At 36.5% G+C, this 21,130-nt stretch overlaps 1 protein-coding gene across 7 annotated transcripts in view; it reads left to right on the plus strand.

Moving 5' to 3' along the window:
- The window catches only part of LOC136840608 (uncharacterized), a 776,063-nt gene that overhangs the window by 20,785 nt on the left and 734,148 nt on the right, over nt 1-21,130 (plus strand). For 2 of the 7 annotated variants that reach the window (XM_067107300.1, XM_067107297.1), the window contains exon 2: nt 8,031-8,089. The exons of the other annotated variants lie outside the window; for them this stretch is intronic. The gene's annotated coding sequence lies outside the window, so the exon portion shown is untranslated. The remainder of the gene's footprint in view (nt 1-8,030; nt 8,090-21,130) is intronic. 7 annotated transcript variants of the gene reach the window in all.

Below are 21,130 nucleotides of genomic sequence, written 5' to 3' on the forward strand. Positions count from 1 at the left end.
TTGTTGAAATTCATCGCGGAAAGTATCAATGCAGATATTTTTTATAACCTAGATCGCAGCTACATATACCTGATTTGTTTCAAGATAAAAACAAATGCATCCCATTCAAGGAAACAGTTTTCTTTTTGTAAGGCAAGTTTTCAAAGAACGTTTGGATTTGAAATGATAGGTGTTCCTTCTTCTGACATAAATTCTATCAGTCAATAAATCAGGTAGAAAATCACAGGAATTGATTTTGACGGATTTCCATATTTTTGATCAAGTTAGTACTTAGGTTAGTGCGATTTTGATTCTGCAGTAAAACCTTATACTGATATTGATATTGATGGTTGAGTCTCTCTCTCTCTCTCTCTCTCTCTCTCTCTCTCTCTCTCTCTCTCTCTCAATAAAAGTAATATTAATACGGGTCAATTCCAAAAGCACAGCGTGGAATATCAGAGATGTAATTGTTTATAATTCGTAACATTATTATGGCAAAAAAAATGCACTAGTGAATCTTCACGCAAGGTTACACTGTTAAATAGTGAAGTATTAAGGAGAACTTACGATAGACCTGGATATTTGTTCCTTTGGTGATGTGTAAGCTATGAGGCTGAAGTGGAATTCGTAGCGTTCACCTACATTAAACTTTAATGAGGAGACTGAGGGTCGTATCAGAAAACGTGGAAGACAGTGTGTATCCTTTGTCATATGTAAACAAACTAAAAAGTAAACAAGTGTTTTAATATATGGTGTATCCGATGTAATGAATTGCTTTTCGGTATTATCACATCATTGCTTTTATCTGGGGTAGTCCCGTCAGCACACCTTGTGCATGCACTGTAGGCATTACTTTAGGTTCTTTGCAATGTCCCTTCGGCCCCTAGCTGCAACCCCTTTCGTTCCTTTTGCTGTACTTCCATTCATATTCTCTTTCTTCCATCTTCCTTTCCACCCTCACCTAACAATTGATTCATAGTGCATCTGCGGCAGTTTCCGCCTGTTACGCTTTTCAAACCTTTCTACTCTCAATTTCCGTTTTAGCGCCGAGTGACCTCATAGGGGCCAGCGTTTGGCCTAAATTCTATATTCCATTTATCTGGGAAATAAGCAGTCAAATTTAGCTCGTTATTTTTCTCAGCCCATTTTATCAGCCTGAAGTATTAGGTTCATTGGAAAAGTTTCGCAAGCTTACTTTGCTGAGTGGCAGAAAAGGACAACGACAGGGGAATGCACCAAGTATTTGCCAGGCTAGGACGAGTAATGTTAAGCATCGCCCATAGGGGATAAATACAAAGTTCCCTTCTCCTCCTGTCTCTTCCCCAACGCCCCCCGCCCTTAAACCAGTCTGTCTCTCCTCCCTTCCCATGGAGAACTTAATTGCAAATTGTGTTAATAATTCGCTGGGAAACGATGACGTCACGATAACCGAGATGCCGACGGTGACGTCACGATAACTCATTTGCTGACAGGAAGGCCATGATAATTTATTCACATTGGGTCATGCCATAATAAATAATTTACTAATTGTGACGTCATGATTTATTTGCAGCTGGTGACGTCGTAATTCACTACCGGTGGAGGTATAATCGTGTAATGTCATTAGAGAATTTTTGAAAGGTGACATCAAAATTAGTAACTCATAACGTCATTATTTAGCAAATGATGACATCACCATCATTTATTCGCTACCTGTCTTCATACCGTGCTGATATCGTCAGAATCATTCATTCACTCTCAATAATGGCATATTCATTCATTCTCTAACTGTGACACCCTACCTCTTCATTCCCACCTGGTAACTCATCATAATTCAGTTGTAAGCGGTGACACCACAACCATCCATCAGCTACTACTTGCTGATCTTACCTACTTTGTTTGAGTCAAGTTGAGGTGAATGTGGTTATTACTCGTTGCATTTACATAAAGTGTGTTAGTGTATGTCGCTAGCTCTCTGCTTCATTCATTTCCCCATAGGAAGGAGGTTGATTCTCAGCTTCCGATTTACGGAAGGTTTTATAAGGGCTGAAGCTAGGCATGGTCATGTCTTTATCAAGACTTTGTCACTATCCTTTCAGTTCCTGGGAGTTTCTCGATAGTGAACCACTATAACAAAGTGTATTATTATTATTATTGTTGAATAAAATGGCTGCGTTTTGCGAATTGATTTTATACTGAGTTTTCTCAATTCTTCTAATAATTCGCTTTTCCTGCACATCAGTATTAGTCAGTAATTGTCCAATGTTCATATTTTGATGGATGAAACAGCGTATTTCTTACAGATGAAATTCTTTATTCTAAAGCATTACAGCAGGGATGTAAATCCGTAGATTTTCTTGATGGTATTTCTTCTTTTTTTTCTTTTTCTGCCGTCTGTCTGGTATTTTCAGTACTTTTTCTATCGACATGTTTCGACCAGCTCGATGGTCATCTTCTGGACGTTGTTGTTGTTTTAGATTTAGCTGGCCTTGTGCCAGCACGGGCTCTTGCTCCTAGAGCAGCCCGTAAAGGCACAGGGCGCTCGTGGCGGTATATATAGGGGGTCTCAGATCAGGTCGATTTTTCACTAGCTGCCTGAAGCGATTCTCCTCGGGCGAAGTCTGCTCTCGCGCGGTGATGGTTGTGTGCGCTCTTGCGTGCGTGCGCTGGAGTGCACGTTAATGAGTGTATTGTTCGTAGGGTTGCTGCCCGCAGATGGACGTTCCTGATTGGTTCGCTCACCCGGGGTGCCAGTAGGTGCCGCCCTTGGCGAGCAAGATTGGTGAATATGATAGCTGTTTATACGGCATTCGGAATAGTTAGTGTAGTATATTAGTCTTTAAACATTTTTATCAGTGTGCAGCTGGCACATTGACATCGTGTAGTCATACAAATTTCTGAGCTAATTGTTATATCGACTCTTGCAGGTGACGATGATAATACGATGCTATTCCTGAATTTTTTTAAATGTTTTTTTGAAAATTAAGCAGATGATTCTGCATGGCAGCCTCATCACGTGACCTATGAACAATGACCTTGACCTAGTTTTATCTTTATGAACCAATTTATCCAACTTTAAAACCGGTAGATGAGAAACGCAGTATTTTTTACTCGCCAAAATCAGTTGCGCATGGTTTCTGGTAAACCCGCGGCAGGAAGTGAATAAGAGAGTTTTCTTTAATAGGCATAAATCAGTCACAATGTAGATAGGATTATGTAAGGGACACAGTAAACGACTTTGGAAAACTATTAAAAACGTCAAGTCCAATTTTCAATTTCAGTGCAGTGAAATTATGGTTGATATAACGTAGAGTTTTGTCAACGTTGCACATGCGTTTAGAGACTATTGTTAAAAGGTGTTTTAATCAGGCTGTAGGCCACAATATTAGGTAACAGGGATATTTCTGGATTAGTATACCTTTTCCCATGCGGTTTCTGACACGTGCCTCAAGTCATTATATTGTTTAATCGTTTTCCTTCAGTTTTGATTTCTGTATATTGTGTTTTTCTGAATTTTTCGTTCAAAACTTACCAATAGAATTCTACTGGAAAAATGCGTGCATAGTCCCTTACTTTTGCTTGTGTCCATGTAAGATTATATACATACGTACACATACACACATCTATATAATTATAATTATACACGTATATATATATATATATATATATATATATATATATATATATATATATATATATATATATATATATATATATATATATATATATATATATATATATATATATATATATATATATATATATATATATAAGTTAAAAGTCAAGTATACCTTAGTTTTACCAGACCACTGAGCTGATTAACAGCTCTCCTAGGGATGGCCCTGAAGGATTAGACTTATTTTACGTGGCTAAGAACCAATTGGTTACTTAGCAACGGGACCTACAGCTTATTGTGGAATCCGAACCACGTTATAGCGAGAAATGAATTTCTATCACCAGAAATAAATTCCTCTAATTCTTCATTAGCCGGCTGGAGACTCGAACTCAGGCCTAGCGAGCGCTAGCCCACAAACTCTACCGACTATATATAACGAGGAACTAATATATATATATATATACAGTATATTTAATATATATATATATATATATATATATATATATATATATATATACACACGCACACACATATATATATATATAATGTATGTTGTGTGTTTATAAACCGAAAATCGGTATATTCCGCAATCACGTGATGTGAAAAGACCAATTGTACGTGGTAATGAAGTAAAGTGAAGTCGATTTGTATTGTGTTATTATGTAAAATTCCTTTCGATTTGCATCTTCCCTTTTCAGTATTTTCGGATATGGCGAACTCCATAATTATTACTATCAATTTCAGATCTTTTGTTATTAGTATTATAACTGTTATTATTAGATATGCTTCAGTTAATCGAACAAAGGTTATCCTGTTTGTTACAAGCGTTAATGCTTCAAGTTCTAAATTTTTACAGTACCTCCATTCATATTATCTTTCTTCTATCTCGCTGTCCACCCTCTCTTAACAAATATTTCATAGTGCAACTGCGAGGTTTTCCTCCTGTTACACCTCTCGGACCTACCTACTCTCAATTTCCTTTCCAGCGCTGAATGACCTCATAGGTCCCAGTGCTTGGTCTTTGGCCTAAACTGTATATTCAGTTCAATTCAATTATTCAAGCTCTTCATCATGGTTTACAGATCATAAAAAATAAAAGATCGGGAGATGAAGTGCCCATTAACGTCGGTAATGGCAGTTGTTCGTTTTTGCTAAGTATGACGATTGTGTTTGGTGTTGTTTGTCAGTAGACTCTAGACTAGAGAAAAGACAGATTCGTACCCACTGAAAATTTCTTCCTCTACGTTGCGTTGAATAAATTTAACTATGCATGAATTTGAAGTTTGATTGTCGGTTCTTTTAAGAGTTTTCTGTAAGCTAGTTATAATGTTTCAGGTTTTGCGTGGGCTCTTTCAGTTTTAGAATGTCAAGTATCGAATGAAGTGGTTCATAGTGAGGATTACCTCGTCGAGGCCCTTGCATTCTTTTTATTATGGTGTGATAGTACGGATTTTGACGAATAACTGATTCTTTAAGTATGTTGTTTTCTGTTATTTTTCCCGTTCTTTCTCTTCTGACACATCTGCGATTCATGACAGTCCACCAACAGCCAGACAACTTACTTAATGAAGTGCCTAAGTTAGCAGAGGGATACTGGATTTTTAAGGAAACGCGACTGTACCCTGCCTTTTCTCTTCCGCCTGAGGGATTGATTGTGGGTTCTTAAGTTGCGAGGTGTGAGTACTGCTACCGTAGCATCACGAGGAAAGAGAGAATTTTCTTTTTACTGCTATCCTTTGATCACGCGCGTTCGTTTCTATTACAACTTAAAGGTCTTACACGATCGTATCTATTTGCAGTCTATATGAACTTCTTTTGAAAATCCGTAGGTGTAACTCTTACTGTGCCTGAGAATACTTAGCTTAAGTGGATGCGCTGGCTGGAAGCGCATGGAGCAGTTGAATGCTTCAGAAGCTGATTATAGTGAACCATGATCTCTTAAGAGATAGCTTTCAAGAAATTTTTGAATTGGTTTGCTCGTCAAGTTAAAACTGGATTTCTTTTTGTCTGGATAAGACTTTTCTGTTTTCTTTCATCTTTGGTAAACAGTTAATTAATTAATTAATTGACTGATAAATTTTTATATCATTTACAAAGATGTATTTTTGAATTTGTCATAAAACGTCTCATGTAGTGCTCGCATGTCTTGCATCAGCTGGATTGGCCATAAAGAGACTACTTTAAGGAAACTGGTTATTTGGGTCTAATTTTTTGCTTGTTTGTGGACCTCGTTGAAGGAACTTGTTCTTTGTTTACTTTTTTTGGCAGTCCGAGTTCACTTCTTATAATATGTTTAGTCTGCCTCACTTTCAGTTCTCTTGTGGTACGTTATATGAACAAGTTACTTTGCGAGAAAATATTTCTTTATCAGAGGATATGTTTACGAACTGTGAGTTTCGGTGTTCATGTTACTGAGTTTCGGTGTTTATGTTACCTTTTAAAGAAAAGAGGCAACTCGTTTTCCGGTGAGCTGACTGTGACCGACTGATTTTAATAGAATAGAACTGATGGAAGTTATCTGTGATTGCTGTTTTTTTTTTTATATTGAAGGACTATTCAGATTTATATGTTAATTAAATTGCAGTGCAAAAATACTGAGACAACCTGATGAAAAGCCGTTTTTAAGGTTTAATCGACTCGAAGAGTTGGATACACGATTTGAGTGAGTCTTGAAGTCATTAATTCAGCATTGCCTAAAACTCGCCGCCATCTGGTGATAAGAACCCGTTTTTCGAAAACCGTTTCTCTGAAGAAAGGTGCATCCATTTTTACATTAGGTTCTGTAATGTCTAAAAGCCTGAATTTTCTTTTCTTTCTTTCTTTCTTCTATGGAGGCCGGATCGATTCTTCACATTCTTGCTTTCGAATGCTTGTCTCCTGTCTCTTCTTGGTCCTGTACTGTTTCTGTATTCGCTTGTTCCTGGGATACGAACATCAGACTGAGGCGTTATTGAGTCAACAAGACATTCGTGTGTCCTGCTCCTGTTGCTCTTTATTCCCTTTTTTGCATTCAGTTTGCATCCATGATGTTCCAGAGCGCCATGCTGCTGAGGTTTAGTTTATTTATTTTTTCTCTGAAATTTATTTATTTGTTAATTATTTTTTATGAAATTATGTCCAGATCATTCTCTTTTTGCTTTTTTTCCTTGTTAGGAATTCTATAGAACCATGGTAGTCAATTCGTCATCATCATCATCATCATCATCATCATCATCATCTTGACCGTTGCAGAAATGTCAACAAAGTGATGAACTGTAACGCGTAAAGGAACCAGCCAAATTTTTATAATGACTCTTGACACATTTAGGACTTCTTGTTAAGCTTCAAAAGAAAACTGCGAGTTGAAAAAATACGCGAGCTCTATAAATATACTCGATCTATATTACGTGAAAGTAAATAGCCTGAAGCAAAAACTTATTAAGAAAATTAGGGCCCGAGGGAATACGAAAAACAAAACATGCAGATATTAACATCAAAGGAACAGATAAAAAATAAATAAAAAAACCAAGGAAATGAAGCACTGTAACCCATCTACTTAAGGCTAGTTTACTCATATGATAAAAATCAAAACCGCAGACTTCGGCTATTTTATTAGAATTTGTTGATAGCTTTGATAACGAAATGCGAGCGCGTCAGAACGTTGCTAGAAAGATGTTATGCGTTTAAAATCATGACCGTGTTGGTTATGATCATCACTGTTATCTCTCGTCTTAAAGCTACGGCATCTCATTGTAGTTAACCTGATCTCTGAAAATGAGTGGCCAGATGCGACTGGCTGTCTTTTCGTGCTTTCGTAGTAAACTTGTCATTGGAATCGCATCAGTAGCTGTGTGGATTCAGTAATTCTTCCATGTTCTTAATTTTCGACTTTTTACCACTTAGGGATTTTGCTAGAAGCAGTGCACACAATTATCTGTTGTGCTTTTCTCACTCATATGTAGCTATTCTGTCAAAGGACTTGGTCTTCATATGCCAGAATCTTTAGTGTGGTCACGAGGTTTTATCGTTTTGTAAAATTGTGGAACAGTGTTCCCGGAAGTGTTGTGGATGTTGATGCTCGTAAGTATTAAGAGAAGCTCTGATGTTTTTTGAAAGCATCTCGCTTCTGTGCCTTAATTTTTTTTTTTTTTTACATTTCATAGCTGATGAGTACTGGTAATTATATATTATTTAGTCATGTTCAGAGCCTTTCAAAGTGTTAGATCAGTAGCTTTTAGAATTGTTTAGCCCCATCCTCTGTTCTTTATCTTGTCGAATTTCAGTTTTCCATGCATCTGCTCTTCCCTTCTACATGTTAACTTTTTGTTGACTGGGGGATAGCCCGGTATGTCAGTGACCTTTGGCTTGTTCTTTAAAAAGCACTACTACTACTACTACTACTACTACTACTACTACTACTACTACTACTACTACTACTACTACGAAATTTATTATTATAATTATTTTGTTTTTTCAGTTAAATATCACCTGTCGTCTGCATGACTGGGATTTTATGACCTTGGAATTTTTAGACAGGTAAAGTTGTTTCATTGAAGTTACTATTATTATTATCATCATTATTATTATTATTACTCCACAAAGAAAATCACGTCCCAACAAATGCAAGAGACAAAAAGACCTTACTTTGTAGATTTGGTAATTATAAAAATACAGATTTCTTTTAGCTTTAGAGGGCTGTTGGCCCCTAGAAAAATAAGGAATTCTGTATTTTTTAGTTACATACTTAACAAATCTGCGTAATAAAGCTTACTGTGTTAGTTGATTTATTAGTGTCTGTGAGTGTTTATCTTCGTTAAAACCTGTGGTATTAGATCAGCCACTTTTCATATCTCGGTTGGTAATGACGCCGGCTTTTGTACTTTTTTGTCCTTTTTTACGGATCTTTCTTATTTGAAGCTGCATGCGAATAATTCAGAACTCAGATGTCAGTAGCTTAGCAGTGGAACTCACCGCGTTTTCCATGTTCAAAAGCTCGACATCTCTTTTTCGATTAAATCGACGGGATAATTAAAATGTAGTGAAAAATTCTGTTAACACAACTACTTACTCGTCTTAAAACAGCAGAAATATTTGGGCATTTTTGCAAGCCTCGGTCGCATGCGTAGGTGGAAATAGAATATTCATAATCAGTGTTTGACATATATGCATAACAATGTCCTCCTCCAGTAAGATTATTTACTTACCGTATAATCCGCCTGGTACCAATTGTCATTTCCGGTTTCTCACGAAAACTTTTTTTCAGCACTCAAAAGGTAGATGGAATGATCGTGGTAGATATCTTGCCCTTTAACCAGCAAATTACCTCAGTAATGGCGGCAAGTACGGAATTCGTCGTACTCAGTTGTTGGAAAACCTGAAGGCTAAAGTCCAAAGTATAAGAACCCTGAAAATAGGGCAGAGCCTTTTATGTATTTTCCATAGATTTCAACGCAGATTGGAACAAATCATACAGATATTAGAAGAAATGTGTAATTATCAAATTTTCTAAAGATTAGATCTTACTCAAAACGTAAAATTTGTGAAAATTGCGAAACCCTTCGGGTACGTAATTTAAACGGAACAGACGCTATCGGATGACTTCACACTATCCCTTTTAGTTAATTAAGTACTGTCTTTTTTAGACCACTGCTATATGCATTTTGTTTTCAGTATATTTCCATTTCTCACCTAATATTTATCTACTTTTCCCATTATCCACCTTTTTTAGTTTTCTGAGAGATATTGATGATACATCTCCTTGGTTGTCAAATGTAACTTTCGTTATTTTCATTATTTTTACGTTTTGAGTTAGATCTAATCTTTAAAAAAATATTGATAACTGCATTTTACTTCTAATGTTTGTGATGATTTTTCCTAATCTGCGTTAAAACGTATGGGGAATGCATGAAAAATTCCGTGCGAAAAACTTAGCATCCGAAATACACTTGAAGACGTTGACTTCGGCAACCGTGCTATTCACTTCTGTACTAATTAACACATTTTTTCATAGTCTCTCAACTCGATAGCATTATTAACAACATAACATACTTGTGAGAGGGAAATTTAGGTTATAAAATAAGCCTTCAGCTAAATCACCAAGTATATATATAAAATATATCGATGTTATTCGAATGCGTTACATTTAACCAACCATTTTCAAGTTACCGCCCACTTTCAAGTCCATTATTGCCAGATTAAAAACATAGCGTTTGGTAGTACACTAAGTCATGTGCTTTGTCAGCGATCGGAGTTACATTTCTATTTGTATTTAGCCTTAAATCACCAGTTTCTTTAATGGTTTTTCCTTTCTACCAACATAAACTCAGTTTTATTTTAATTTAATTTCAACTGCTTGGATGTCATCTACTCCATAACACTGGTAAGAACATCATGCATATTCTCATTTGTATCTTCAATATTGTTTATGGAAGAATAAAATTTGTTGTCTCCAAATGCCTTGAACTTTACCCCATGTCCCTGTAGTATGTTGGACAATCCAATCGTATAAATACAAAACGATATTGGGGCCTAATACACATCCTTGTGGTACTCCTCTTCCTAATGTTCCATAATGAAGATTTTGTAGGAAAACTGAAAAAAGAGGATAGATGCTATCTTTGTAATACTCCGTGGAAAATTGGAATCAAAACCGAATTTGTAACAAGTGATAACTTCATCCTTTTCGCTGGCTTGAAGGTGCATCTGTCATCTTTCCTTCCTATCGAGTCCTTGTCTCTCCATTTGATGTTGGCAAGATGCTGAAACCTCTTTCGTCACTTTAAAATCACTTAGTTGTATCCAGTGTTGACAGGTAGATGTTTGTCGACGTTAATGTACCCTCTTTAAGTAGATTGTATCAACATATTGTTGCAGTCCCTCAGCTCAAGGCATTGGTGCCTGTAGGTAATTGTATCCTGCTCCGAGTTCCTCGTTGGACGAGTCGGTAGAGTTGTCGGCTAGCACTCTGCTAGGCCCTAGTTCGAGTCTCCGGCCGGCCAATGAACAATTAGAGGAATTTATTTCTGGTGATAGAAATTAATTTCTCGGTATAATGTGGTTCGGATTCCACAATAAGCTGTAAGTCCCGTTGCTAGGTAATCAGTTGGTTCTTAGGCACGTAAAATAAGTCTAATCCTTCGGGCAGCCCTAGGAGAGCTGTTAATCAGCTAAGTGGTCTGGGTAAACTAAGGTATACTTAACTTTTCCAGAGCGAGCAGTCGTCAATGTCGGTAAGTAGCTATACTGCTATAGTAGAGACTCTGTTGCTGACTGGTGTTTGTTTATAATTCATATAACTTGGTTATCTCCTTGTCGTTATGGTATTTAAGTAAATTTACATTTTAAAGTGTTCTTCCCAAATGGTATATGCATTTTATCTCTTCCCATTAGAAAAAAAGCAAGTAGTGTTCGAAATAGACAGTGCAGAGTGATGGAGGTCATTGCAGGTCTCATTAGTGTTAAATAATCTTTGTTAGTACCTGTAAGCCCCAGCCATTAGCGCGTATCGCGACGTGACCTGACTGGTTTAGAGGTGACAGATGAGTCGAGTGTGTCAAAAGTTGAAGTCTTGTTTTTATAACTGCTAATTTCATCCTGATTTTTGTTGTTTGGTAATGGCAGTGCTTTAACGGTTGCTCCTGCTACTGCTGCAACCACTAATAATAAGGACGTTTATAATGCTAATGTCAAGGAGAAATTCTTTTTTGGCGTCATAAAGAAACCCTCTCCTGATCTCTTCTGTACTGCAAAGTCAAATTATGTTCGTTTTAGTGACCGACTCGAAGTCCTTGTGGGACTGAGACGGAGAGAAGGCGCATGTTTTATGATTTACACACACACACACACACACATATATATATATAATATGGGTTTGTGTGCGTACCTATGAATGCTTTTTGAAAATAGTGCTTCCTTAGTTTGTTGGCTAATATAATACCTAAGTGCTATCTCTTCACGAGGTTTGCATGTTTGACTTAACGGTCTATGGATGTTTCCTGACCATAGCAAAAACATAAGTGCTGAAAGTATATTCACATGGAAAACAACTTACTTAGGGATAGTGCTTGAGTGAACTTTGAACAATGATAACCGTATCGGAACGAAAGACGAAGTGTTATAATTTGGAGAGGGAGAGAGAGAATTTTATGAATGACTGTCATGGTTATTTTGACATCAGTGAATTGAGGATTTCCTCGTCGAGGCTCTCTCGTTTTTATGGTTTACATTTTGACGAAGCTAAAAAAAAAAGCACTAATCAGGTGTAATTCTCTCTCTCCACCTTAACTGCAGTCCGCAACAGTCACGTAACAACTAGGTACATAATTCACCGCTTGGGTCAACAGAGGCATAAGGGATTTTAGGGAACGCGCCGAGAGAGAGAGAGAGAGAGAGAGAGAGAGAGAGAGAGAGAGAGAGAGAGAGAGAGAGAGAGAGAGAGAGAGCGTTTAAAAGTGATTAGAACTGGGGTCCCCTACCCATCATGACACTTGCATCAGCTAATAATTTACATATTTTGTCATGTATTTTCATCAGTTTTAAAGGGGATCTGCTCCCCCTGAGGCGTCAGCTATAAAACATAGTTCCCAGGAAACCAGACCCCTTCCCCTTCCCACCCCTCCCTACACAACCCTGCTCTCCCCTTGTAATGGCCCTCCCCTCCTCCCCCAATCCCAACGAAATGATGTTTGCTGTCGCTTAACCTACATAATGATATGAAGTTAAATGTAAGAATCACCATTATGCACTTACAGATGTATTTCAGTGTTCACTATAGTGTGTAATGCGCTTAACACTAATTTATTATTTAATCAGACTTTTATTAAATTAGTATTAATTACTTACTCCAAAAATTCATTACTCACTTTCAGCATCATGGCGCGGCGCAGGGTTCGTATGGAACGAAGTTGATGTACTTGCATACCTTGCCCATAGATGGCAGTGTTTGTTGTCCATAAGTATATTTCATTGCAGTTTTAGTCTTAAGAGCAAAAGGTATCAGCTGCAAAAGTGCCACAGGACAAATATGGTTTTCTGTAATAATTTTAGTTTTATGTTGCCGAATATATATATTAAGAGTATTTTTATTTTTTTAGTTTTGCGAGTGTCACCACATTATTCGTTAACTTTCGATAAAACCGTGGTGATTAGACACAAACAGTGCCTGATGCTTCATTAATAGAAATTAGGATTCAGCTGTTGCTTCCTCCATTGTTAAAATTTGTTTTTGAAATGTTTAAATGTAGTTTTCTGTATATACTTATTTGTGTAATATTTTAAGTATTTGCATTCAGTTGATTGATTGCCTTACATTAATTAGCTAAATTGCTCATATTATGTACTTCATCATCATCATCATCATCGTCTTCCTGTATTTTTTAAGATAATCCGCATGGCCCTCATGGTTCATCAAGGATTTGTCTTTTCATTTTCAGCAGTAGCTCATAGTTTTCGTGAATAAGTTATCCTCTTCAATCGTAAATGTTTTTAAACAGATATGTCTTTGGTTTCCTCTTAAACACAACTAGTTTTTACATCATTTAGTTCCTGGTGCTGTGTGCTCAGACGGTTTTCTAACACAGATTGATCCATGCTCTTGTGTATATACTGTAGTTGCACTTACTCTGTTAAATAACTTGGGCAGATCTTTTTTTTTTATATTTTGTTTTCGAATTCTTTATTGCGATGTAGGTCAGAACATATTTTGTATTTGATTCTCCTCTTATTAGGTGAAGCTAATTTAGAATGGGCGTGACCCCGTCACTCCGAAAGTTATTCATTATTAATTTGGTTGCCTCATTGATTAAGCCTTGTGACATGTAAGTAAGTCGTTTTGTAAATATTAAAACGGCAGCTATAATAAGTTCAGTTCCGTAATTACACAGTTATTTACTAGTATTGTTTTTACTATAATAATGTGAAAGTATAACTTTATGAAAGCTACATTTCTTAGTTGTTAATGTCTTATCGGAATAATAATAATAATAATAATAATAATAATAATAATAATAATAATAATAATAATAATAATAATAATGGAGAAACAAATCCACAGTTATGTATATGTACATATATTCAAAGATAAATCTGTACAAAGAGCTTTCGGGAATCTGTTCGATTCCCGAACAGATTCCCGAAAACTGTCTGTACAGATTTATCTTTAAATATACAGTATGTACATAAACATGGCTGTGGATTTGTTTCGCCATTTCGAGACTCATGCTACTATGAGTCTTTTTTTTACTACTACTACTACTACTACTACTACTACTACTACTACTACTACTACTACTACTGCAAGTCAAGCTGCAACCCTTGTAGGAGAATGTTTCAATTTCACCGACTCCAACAGGACAGACAAGCAGCCCAGGTTATAACTTATTCCATCGTCAGAGGTGTTTAGATTACCCATAACCTCGTCACTGAATATACTTCATTTGTAATTGTTGGTCTAAATAGCAGTTCTGTTCCGTTACTTTTTCTTGTTCTATAATGTCTTAATGCCAGCATATTCGATTTTTTTTTCACAACTACACACGTTTATTTCCTTCACATTTTGCTATCTGTTCAGGGAGAATAATATCTACTTCGCCACCTGCTTTGTTCTTCTCGGTGTGTATTAGAATTCATAGAATTCACCGGGCCGTGGCCGAAAGGTTCTTGGGCCGCGGCTGAGAATTTCATGGGCAGTGGCTGAGAGTTTATGCAGCATTATACGGTGTGCAGAAAACTCGATTGCGCCGAAGAAACTTCGGCGCATTTTTTACTTATCTTTTATCATTAGTTAACCATGTTTACTTTAGTAGCAATAAATCAGTCCTTTCTATCTATTATAATTTTTTCAGTTTTGTTCCCCATTAACTGAATCACCTAAAGACCACATGTTAGCTTACAGTTAAACTTCACGATCGGATGTATTTGAATTCTCGTTGCTACTTCTTTTCAGTTGACACGTGTTCTGTTGTTTATGACGTGTGGTATGTGGTACTGGACACAGCCTTTCTTGTGGCATTTCCCATACTTTAGGGTTACAAGATCCCTTGTGAATTTGTCTTGCTTTTGTCCGGATTTCGGGTATTTGTGGCGTTGTTTTACATACTCTTTGGGAGTGTACATACAGTATTGGAATTCTTCGTTTGTCTTAGACATACCACAAAATTTGACCTTTCTGTATTGCCTGGAAACCGACCCATAAAGGTCAGAAATCACAAGACCATTTTCGCCTCTGAAAATTTGAAACCATTTTCGTCTTTCTTATATTGGTATATAGAAAAAATGCATGTAATTAAGTTGGACTTATCTAGACACTACATTTTGATATACGTCAAGGATGAGCGTAACAGAGACGTTGCGTGTTCTTTGTCAGAGGCGATGTGCAGTTCGCCTGATGTTCATGTTTCATCGAGTCGTGTCGAAAATGTCTAGTGATTCTTTTCAGACTTAAATTTAAAGTTGATTCCTATTACACGCACACTTTTAAGTGAGGAAATTTAACCATTTTTTGCTTATTGTGACCTAGTATCAAAATATTCCTTTTGTAACTCGATGTAGAGAGTTTAATGAGTAGTGCTGTACTTTGATTTATGAGTTGTTTGTAGCTTGTTTATTTAATGACGGTGCTCTGAGCCTTTTGTTCTTTTGATGACTTGGTCAGTCTTCCATAAGAGGGCAATAGAGAGGAGGACAAATGTTGAGATATTATATTAAGAGTGACACCGGTTAGTCTAACAGTTCCTGCGTAATGAGTGGTTAACAAGGGTAAACAATTATTATCATTGCATGAAAATGTCATTATTTCTGAGCTTTATAATTAAATACGTATTTTACTTCGGCAAGGTGTAAGGTCAGTTTTTACCATTCAGAATGTTAGGGAATCATGAATGCATTTTGCTCTCGGCAGCAAAGTTGAAATAATGTTATTAAATCGCCCAAGTATCGTAGGATTTCTCAAGTAGGATTTCTTAAAAAAGAAAACGGACGACGAGTAGAGAAAATACATTTATTGGGTAACTCACGTAAATGAGCACTTAAGTCTTGCGATGGTTGGCGTAGCCAAAGATGTGCTGTCCACCAAGTGCAATTGGCAATTTTTAACCTTGCAGAGTTCTTAGTTTTGAATTATGACGGCCTTAAATGTGCCAGAATTGTTAACTGTGTGTTAATACACAAGGGCCGAAATTTGACATTCATTGATTTATTATATTCAGTTTGAGGTGACTATAAGAAATCCTGGTCATTAGGAACTCAAGAGCAGTGAAGTTATGAGGATTACTTATGCTTAGAATCTCGTGCCGTAAGTTGTGGAAATAAAAGTATTCTAGGTTTGTGTTTGTATAGTCTCATAATCTTCGGAATTATGTGATATTTAATGAGTGGAAATGATCTGATACTGCGCATTTTTCGAAACGTTTAAGGGCTGATTTCAACGATTGTGGAACCATTTTTAATTTTTTCCATGCAGTTTGAGGTAATCATTTTCCTGACAGGCAGTATAGTTTTAAGAAATATTTACATACTAGTGATGCCCTTTTATGTCGAACCAGTTATGTCCAAGACATCCTTCACCCTGGGCATGAGTGTTGACTTTTCCAAATTGACTTCATCGCTGCCTTCAAGTTCGATAGCCACAAGGGTCGTCTAAATAATTTTTGAGACTTAGGTGTTGGAGGCTCCCTACTTCGTCTTGCTCAAAGTCTCTTCTTCTTTTTCTTTCTTAAGTAACTGAGAGCGGATTTGTCGTTGACGGTGTTTTCCTAAGCCGAAATTACTGTTTTGGGTTCCACAGGGTCGTGCTCCGGAACCTCAGTTGTTTTACTCTTCAGGACCAACATGATTAATGACTGAAAATAAGATAGTTCAGAACACAGGTGAAGCGACTGTTTTAGTAGGTGGGTCTTTGCTTGCCCCATGAGCGATGCAGTGTGTAGTTGCAGCAATATATATTTAGAACAGACCACTTAAGGATATAGTCAGACTCGTGCCGTGCTCCCACTGCATGATTCGATGTGCATACACAACGTTGCACACTGACTGAGATGGCTTGACATTACCTCGAAATCCAGGCTTTATTAAATTATCAACTAAACCCACCAAAAAATCTGTCAAAAAGATTATTCTTCGAATCGCGTGCTTCATCTCTTGAGCGTTACGATGGCTGAAATATCGTTCTCTTAGAATGCCTACAACCTCCGGAAATCTTTCTCTTATAACCAAAATTGCTCGGAGCGGTTTTAGTTTTCCTAAAAATGGTAATTGTTATTTAGACCGTCGTCGGAATATATCGTGTTTGGCATCCTTTCACGAGGTACATGTCAGTAGAGAAATTCCGTTAGATTACGTGTTACTCGTTTTGAAGAGGTTCGGACTTCATATTTTGTTCAGGTGTCTTTTATTCCTCATCCTGCAAAGATTAGGGCAATGGTCTTTCTAGCATTAATATAGATGATGGTGCTTATAATTAGATGAAATGCTACTTCGAAGTATAGTGCATCGTGGCATGCATTTTTAGCAACAGTTCAAACTATATGTAGTAAGCTAAGCAATTATTTGTGTTCATTGAGTCACTTGTTAGGGAATTGTGTTTAAATCTGTAATCTGCAAAATTTGAATTGCACATTAATTCATGAGTACAGGAATTAATATTCGTAAATTGGATTTTTCTTGGAATTACGTTACTTATGATGATCATTACCATTTAAACTAAACAATTCATGTGCATGTCTCGAGACTATAAGAAATTACATGAAAGGACTTTGAAATTTAGTCATAAGATGTCTGATGTGTTCAAGGAAACCACTGTATTCGAATTAAAATGTCAACGTTAAGTAGACTGAGCATACTGTATATTGAGAATGGATGGTCATTTCTAAATAAGAATTTCCTAGGAAGCTATCAAAGGTAAAACGGGGACGTGTGAGACCAGTGAAAGCCCTGAGAAGGACAGTGGGCAAGGTGATTGGTGATGGTAATTAGCTTGACTTGGAAGAAATGACGAGAGAGAGAGAGAGAGAGAGAGAGAGAGAGAGAGAGAGAGAGAGAGAGAGAGAGAGAGAGAATTTTCTGTTAGAATGTTATTCAGCCTTGCTTTTCCAAAGTTTATTTCTGGATTCAGAGACTTCAAATTATCAGCATCAACCTTCTCCATCGCCGTTTTAGTTTTTCCTTGACTGTAGAGCGTGAATGTTAATTTTGAATAGTTTATCGGATGTGCTGAATATTTTTTAGAGCATCGTTCTTCGTAAATGGTATCCTGGTACTAATACATGTCATGAGAGATTTTATCTGGGCCAGATTACTGGACTTTCTTTGAATTTATTTTCGTGCTTTCTCATCTCACATTCCTTCGCAAATCCCAACAGATGTTTCTATACTTTTTTATCTCTTGATTTCGTGGGGAGTGTTCTATTGACCTAATTCACGAATCTGCAAGTGTAAACTTCACACACACGCACACACATCTTCCATTCTAGGTTCCATTTTCATGTTATAAATTCCTTCAGAATAGGCTCGGGGTCAAGATTCCCTTGTGGTGACGCCAAATTAGCTAGACAGCCAAATTTCCCAGCTCAAAAAAGTTCTTTAGCACATCTTTTGTAGAATCAAGAGACCTCACTAAAATTTTCTCATTAGATTCCGATTACCGAGCGGTGTATCCACTCTTAATAAAAATTTCACCGGTAGTTTTGAAAGGAATCCAAATTTGTCTAGACTGTTAAAATAGGTTAGAACTACGATTCGTTTTTTTTTTGTTTTGTTTTGTTGAGGGTTTGTTTCTCTTCCTCTATCACTCTGTCTGTCTCTTTTCTTTGTCTCAGCCTTTCTCCGTCTGTCTCTTCCTTTGTCTTTGCCTGTTTCTGCATATTGCAGGGTGTCTGGTTTAATAAACCGAAATTATTGGGTCTCTTAGGTTTTTCATTTAAGCGTCTTGCATCGCAGGAAGAGAAGAAATCAATAAAAAGGAAAAACCTTGACGGAAAACCAGCAGGTGGATCGAGCAGGTTTCAGCAGGGAAACTGCTGTTTTCGTTTTCGTCTTAGGAGAATAGGTAAATGGGGGAGATCACGCGAGCCTCGATCAATTAGCACACACCTTCGGACGTAATCAACGGACGGTCATGTTGTGCCGAAGGAAGGAAGGAAGGAGGGGAGGCAGGGAGGAAGGGAGGCAGGGAAGGAGGGGTAGGGAAGGCGGAGCGGGGAACGAGGAAGCAGACATACGCTCTGCTGGAATTATCTCTCTCTCTCTCTCTCTCTCTCTCTCTCTCTCTCTCTCTCTCTCTCTCTCTCTCTCTCTCACGCATATGTATATGTATTACTAAAAGGACCTCATTCAAACTGGATGGTATCTAATGGAGTATTTATTCAGAAAAAGTGACAAGCTTTCTTGGACAAACAGTCCACATTATCAAGTATGGTTCTACTATTGCACAGAACAATTGTGTATGTGATAAAGTTAATATGTATATATGTGTGTGTGAGTGTGTGTATAAAGTGTTTGCAAGAGTAAAAGTTAAGAGTGGAAGTAAGAGGATTGGAGAGTTCATAGAATAGGTGAAGCAAGGGGAGTAGTAAGGTATGTATAAAAATTGCCCCGTGGAAGCCATGGTGAGAATGTAAGAAGGCATTGTTGAATCACCTGTCTTGTGTAGTGAAGTTTGGATGTCGAATATGGATTAAAGAAAAAGTGTTGAAGCTGTTGGGATGAGTTTTTTTTTTGCTGTGTATGTGATGCAACAAGAATTGGTAGGGAGAGAAATGTGAAGATATGCAGAAGTGGAAAAAGCATAAATTCCAGAATTATTAGATGAGAGAAGGAGAGGAAGTCCCACGAGGGTAGGATAGATGGAGGGAAAGAGGTATTATAAAGGAAGGGTCTCAGTATCCAGGAAGTTCGAGAATCCGTGCAAACATGGATGAATGACAAATGCAGTAAAGGTTTAACTGCACGAGGGATGCATCCACGATTCAGCAGTTAATGTATGGATGTGGTAGTGACCGGGATGGTGCTTTTTCTCTTGAACCATCGCTTATTAATGTAAAGGCCTGATTATATATATATATATATATATATATATATATATATATATATATATATATATATATATATATATATATATATATATATGTATGTATGTATGTATAAGGTGTATACATATGTATATATATATATATATATATATATATATATATATATATATATTACCATGGTAACTCATAATCTTGCAAGGTCGTTGACCTCATCAGTGAGATATCGTAGACTTGGTTCCCTGGAAATCACACTGCTTTAGTCCTGTGTAGATAATTCCAATTATGTATGCTAACTTAGGTGACAGAAAGTTAGCCACAGTGACTTACACTGGGTGAAAGTGTCCAGTAGATTTTCTACATATATTTCAGTCTAATAAACGCTAAATGCTAAAATACTGTGCTGGGATGGTAGGAGAGCTCTAATCTACCTCTAGTAAAATGTTTCTGAATTCGACAGATAGGCTATATGTGTTTATGAGCTTATATAAACTTATATCAATCTGGACGGCCGAGCAGTTTTATTTTAACTTCTTCGAGCGTGTGTTCGAGTCTCACAACTGGAGCTGGGGCTTCTTCATTTGTCTGTATCAGGATTATAAGTTTTATAGAAATGAGCGTATTAGAAGGGAGACGGAATAATAACGGTTAAGGGATCGGTGTGGCCATTACAAAATTATGCCTGATATATATATATATATATATATATATATATATATATATATATATATATGGTATATATATATATATATATATATATATATATATATATATATATATATATATATATATATGTATACATACATACATATATATATATATATATATATATATATATATATATATATATATATATATATATATATATATATATATATATATATATATATATATATATTATAAATCCACACATTGGATGGCACTACTATAGTAGGCAGGGGAAGGGCGCAGGAACACACACAGATCCAGTACATACATTTGTTGTCGACGTGTTTCTTGACCCGTGGTCACGTTATCAGGACATCTACAGTTATAACGTAAAAAAGGGCATTCAGCATACATAATTGAAAGTAAACATACACAAAGCATAAGAAATCTTAAAATAGAAAATCAGTTAAACAATTACACTTAAATACATTTACACATTAAAAACCAATAAAAGAAAACTTAAAGTGAACTTAATAAAAAACTGCTCTCCCTTTTAAGTTTATTTTAATTCCTTTTTATTAAGTTCAATTTTTTGTCAAATTCATTTTATGTTCTCTGTTATTGGTGTTTTAATGTGTAAATGTATTTAAGTGTGATTGTTAAAGTTTAAGTGATTTTCCATTTTAAGTTTTCTTATGTTTTTTGTATGTTTACTTTCAATTATGTATGCTGAATGCCCTTTTTACGTTATAACTGTAGATGTCCTGATGATGTGACCACGGGTCAAGAAACGCGTCGACAACAAATGTATGTACTGGATCTGTATGTGTTCCTGCGCCCTTCTCCTGCCTACTTTACACACACACACACACACACACACACACACACACACACACACACACACACACAC

The sequence above is a fragment of the Macrobrachium rosenbergii genome, chromosome 8 (genome assembly GCF_040412425.1).
Source record: "Macrobrachium rosenbergii isolate ZJJX-2024 chromosome 8, ASM4041242v1, whole genome shotgun sequence".
Classification (NCBI taxonomy): domain Eukaryota; kingdom Metazoa; phylum Arthropoda; class Malacostraca; order Decapoda; family Palaemonidae; genus Macrobrachium; species Macrobrachium rosenbergii.